The 5,227-nt window shown below is 44.7% G+C and overlaps 1 pseudogene; it reads right to left on the reverse strand.

Annotated features, from left to right (window-relative positions):
* Nucleotides 1–2,835: 2,835 nt before the first annotated feature.
* On the reverse strand, nt 2,836–3,923 carry LOC124973885 (N-lysine methyltransferase KMT5A-like; annotated as a pseudogene).
* Nucleotides 3,924–5,227: the final 1,304 nt, after the last annotated feature.

A 5,227-nucleotide genomic window follows, 5' to 3' on the forward strand; every position in this document is an offset into this window, starting at 1 on the left:
ATTCCACAGTTTCTTTATCCATTCATCAATTGAAGGACATCTAGGTTGGTTCCATAATCTGGCTATGGTGAATTGAGCAGCAATGAACATTGATGTGGCTGTATCTTTGTAGTATGCTGATTTCAAGTCCTTTCGGTATAGGCCAAGGAGTGGGATAGCTGTGCCAAATGGTGGTTCCATTCCAAGCTTTCTGAGGAATCTCCATACTGCTTTCCAGAGTGGCTGCACTAATTTGCAACCCCACCAGCAATGTATGAGTGTACCTTTTTCCCCACATCCTCGCCAACACCTATTGTTGTTTTATAAGCACTTTTGAGAAAAGTGTGTTTGGATGGACTGTAGTACCCTGTGTAATAAAGAGAGGCCGATTCACGTGAATGTGAATCTTTGCTCTGTGTCTTGCCAGATGCTGTTCAGGAAAATGTCAGCAATCCTCTCTATGCCTTGGTTTTCTCATTTACTAAATGGGTACAGTGATTCCTACTTGCCATTTGAAAACCAAGGAGAATGAATGACAGAGTGAGTGGGACAGGTTATGTACACCAGAGTTATGGAAACCATAGCCTGGCAGTGTGGGAGTTGGGTATTCTGCCAAGGAGCACAATGCCTGACACATGCTTGAAGTTCCATCAATGTCTGTGGAATAAATGCTCTGTTGAGATGAGTACTCTGTTTGGCTCCAATACATCCCCCTGAGTTTCATCAGTTCTCACTCAGCCAGCACTGTGTAATCCTGGAGGTAGCAGTTGTTCATTCTACTTCAGTTTCCTGTACTGTTCACACACGAGGTAGAAGTTTATGACTTTCTAGCAATACAATAAACACAATCATGATGTTTGGCCATCACCTAAGTTTAACTTGCATATTATTTATGAAGAAAGTATTCTAAACAATTTAGTCACTTACCGTGATACTAGATGGTGAATGATGCTATTTACAAATGAACTTTTTTCCATTATGTGCAGGAGGAACTCTGGATTTCTCCAACAAAGCATTTAATAATTATCATGAAATAATTTATGGTTTAATTCTGTTCAATATCTTTCTTGACTCCATCTTGTAAATCAGGTTTATAGTCACTGAAATATGGCTGAATGAGGGTATGAGTCTGAGTCTGACTTGTTTATTCTTTATGGGGTGAGTTAATTAATAAATTAAGAGTGCATTAATTTCAATTTTTCACCAGTTTCCTTGACATGCTGATAATAATTATAGTTTCTTCAGTAAAAGTCTAGGAGGACCAATGCTTACCAAACTTTAGAAGGCATTTATTGACAAATGTCCTTTCAACTAATAACTAGAATTTATATCTTATGCTATGATACAACTTTCAGATTTACATCGATTAGTTATTTTAGCAATTCTGAACCACAAATAAAACCATTACCACTTTGTATCCACCTGCCAATTTATTTCAGCATTTTAAGAAATATCATATGATGTATATTAAATAAATAAAATTTATTTTCTCACAATTTGGAGGCCAGGAGCACAAGATCAAAGTGCCAGCATGCAGATCTTGGTGAGAAACCCTTTCTGGCTTGCTGACAGCTTTCATCTTGCTGTGTCCTCGCATGCAGAGAAAGAGAAGGAAGATGGAGAGGTATCTGGTGTCTCTTCTTATATGGCACTAATCACAATGTGAGGAGCTCATCCATGACCTCATTATCTAGTTACCCCCCAGATACCATCACATCATAGTCAGAACTTCCTTGTATGAGTTTTCTTGGGGCACATAATCTAAAAATCCCTACTCCTCCTGGGAATGACCAGAGAGCAACTGACTGGACCAGGTAGGGTTGTTCACGTGTGTCCAAGAAGAGTTCAAGCTGAAACCCCCCAAATTCTGTCACTTCTGAATTTTACAGTATTCCCAAGAAAGCAATCTTTCTGTACTTCTCTCTCCAAAAATTCTGTGATTCCAAATCATTTTCTTAGAGATTCATCCTGATTTCCTCCTCCTCCTCCTCCTCCTCCTCCTCCTCCTCCTCCTCCTTCTTCTTCTTCTTCTTCTTCTTCTTCTTCTTCTTCTTCTTCTTCTTCTTCTTCTTTTTGTTTCTGTGGTTTTTTCCTTTTTTCTTTTATTTATTTTTTAAAATTTTTATTACTTTTTAAAATAAACTCTGTGTTCACATTTCTAAAAATAATTAACCCAGTTTCAGGAAGCCCTGCCTTTGCAGGGGCAGGGAGCAGCACTTCTCCCTGCCCACCTCTAGGATGACTGCCCACCCTGATGCTTCCAGGTGCCCAGAAGAGCAGCCAACTGTGGAAGAGAGCATCTCAGCCTGGCTGTGCCCTGGCCATGGGCAGTAAGCTTTCAGGAAAGCAGAGGGGAAGACTAGCTTACTGTGAAACCTGTATTAAAAATAGTCATACACTTTGAGATGCACCTGTTGAGATGTGAGAACAAGAGCTTGGAGACATCCCGTCCAGGCAGCGTGGCCCTGCACCCACCTGTCCTCAGACGCTGGGGCCTGGGCATGTCCTGGCTTTTCATCTGGAGGCAGGCAACACCCGGCTTCCTAGGTCACCTTTGACTCTTTCTTCTAATACCTGTGCGGAGTCTTTGACTGCACCGGAAGCACAAACATTCAAGTTATATGCAAAAAGTTACAAAAACAAATAGAATATAAAAGTTTTGGTAATATAAGGCCATCTGTTCATGTCCACCTAGGAAACCTGTAACAGATATTTAAATAGTACACTGAAAAGGCATCTGAATATACTCTTTAAAAACATCTGAAGTAATCCGCTAAGATTAAGTGTGTAAAAAAAATAATAATTTCCCTTTGAGGGCTTTTGTCCTTTGAAGAAGGGGGCGGCAGGGAGGCGGGGTCAATGCTTCAGCCAAGGGTAGGCCTTGATGGAGGCCCGGCTGCGGTCCCGCAGTCATACAGAAGCTCCTCCCCCGCCGCGTTGTTGCAGGAGGCGATGAGGATGAGGTGGGGCACGCCATCGATGTCGTGGTCTGGAAGTTCGCGCGCTGGCTGTAGTTGACCAGTCTTCCCAGGGGGTTTGTCTCTCTGGTCGCGTCCACGCAGTAGGTTTTGCCCAGATACTGAAAGTAGTACATGTAGCAGCCCATGAAGGGGTCTTGTGCATACAGAGCCTCTTGCTTCTTGGCGTCGGTGATCTCAATGAGATCCCCGTGGTATTCCACCAGGAAGTTGCCCCGGGAGAACTGCTTGGTGGCGATCACATCCCTGCCTTTGCCATTAAGGAGGTCAATCTTCATGCCTTCTTCCTTCCCACTTTCGATCAGCTCATCAATTCTCTTCCTTTCCGCAGACTGCAGTTCAGCCTTGCTTTTCCTGGAGCTCCTTCAGACCGTTAGAAATCTGTGAGTTTGCGATTCTGTTGCATTTTTCCTTGAGCTATTTTCCGAGGGGCCTGCTTTCCCTTGAGGGGCATTTTCAGAGCCTGCTTGGCAATGGCTGCATTGGTTGAATCACAAGACGAGGTTGGAGGTTGTGGAGTTTCTACTGCCTCAGATTTTTGGTTTGGAAAAGGTGCCAGGGGATTCTCCTGGCGTCTTTGATCTTCTGTTCCTCTCACTTCAAGGAGCTTCGTATGGCGTTCCCAGCATTTCTTTTCTCGCTTCCTGTAGATTCCAGCTAATGGTTTCCCCTGGCATTTGACTTCGTTATGTGCAACTGAGTTCTCTTCCTGAAGAGAGGGACGCAATCCAGAGCATTTATTCGGGCTCATGTAGGAATAGATCTTTGAGTGCCCTGCAAATACATTCTCCTGCAGCACGGCCAGGCCCATGTGGGAGCAACCCCGCCCTCGCCGCCGCCGCCACCGCCGCGGCCCGGCCACCATCTCTGCTGCTGCTGCTGCCGCCATCACCGCCGCCGCCGCCGCAGCCACCAGCGTTGCTGCGGCGCCTCGAGAAAGGGCCGCCGTTGCCCCATGGCGCCCCCCTTCCCCCATGGCCTGTTAAGTAGGGCAGGCACCCGCGCGCTGTGGCAGCCCGGGGCCACCCAGGGCGAGAGAGGCAAGAAAGAGGCCTGGAGGCCCGTCCTGCGCAGCCCGCTTGCCGCCGCCGCCCCTGATTTTCTTCTAACTAATTTAATCAGTTCTCCACAGTTGAGGAATTTTTTCTAGATGAGAAATTTGGTAATATCTGGAGAATTTTTTTTTTTTTTTTTTGGAGTGTTAGGAAGTGCTTCTGTCATCTAGTGGATACTAGCCAGGGTTGCCAATTAATATTTTATGGTGCACAAGACAGCTCCCCACCACAAAGTATAACACAAGCTCAAGTGTCAATCCTGTCAACGCTAAGAACCCTTGACCCAGAGAAGTGAAGACTCATTGTACTTCTTGTTTTTGGAGCTGAAACTTTCTTGTGTGACAGGTGGTATTAGGGGCTTCTGACCAGCTCCAGTGACCCGGAAACTCAGTCCTTCCTTAGTAATCACAGGGGACTCAGATTCAAGTTCTGATTTCAACCATAGCATTTCATGATTTAACCCAAAGCAAAAGTCTTGGATCTGCCAAGTCCTAACTATCAATGTCAGGTGCAGGAGTAGCTGTCTCCAAATTCCAGATCCTTTTTGTAAAGAGAGAGAGAGGGGTGAAGGTTTCATTGAAAGGAAAGATTGTCATATCAAAAAGGAAAATAAGAATGAGAAATAATGTGGATTTGTAAGTCAGCGCTTCTTATTACTACTAGGGATGCCATTGTGGGAAAATTAGTGACTCTTGCTTAACTTGAGTTTCCTCATTTGCAAAGTGAGGATAACTGCATATGCTTCATGGCATTGAGCATTTACATTTGATAATATGAATATGAATATGGTGCCATGTTGAAGTAGTAACAATGGTGATTATTAACAGTAATGAGAGTTATGAATGATACATAGCATATTATTAAAATTCAATATTTAATATTTCTGCCTACCTACACGTTAGTGTTTCCATTTCAGCCGTGAATCAGCTGATGCTTAGGAGAGTCAAGTGACATGCTCAGGATCCCGCGGCTGGACCAGGTCAACCTGGGATCCAAGTCAAGTCGGATTACCCAGGAGTTCACTTTTTCAGCTCCTGCCTGTACTTAGCATTTCATTCAGTAAGCTGTGGACTTTCTAAATGGTACAGGCAGAAGGTGATGGTCCAGAGGTGGGCTGTGTGAAGGGGTCAGGGTGGAGTGTGGAGGGCAGTCACTGACACTCCAGGCAGGGCATCTTGTCTGCAGCCATGTGGCACTTGCTGCCTCTTCAGGGCC

This window comes from Sciurus carolinensis, unplaced genomic scaffold (assembly GCF_902686445.1).
Source record: "Sciurus carolinensis unplaced genomic scaffold, mSciCar1.2, whole genome shotgun sequence".
Classification (NCBI taxonomy): Eukaryota; Metazoa; Chordata; class Mammalia; order Rodentia; family Sciuridae; genus Sciurus; species Sciurus carolinensis.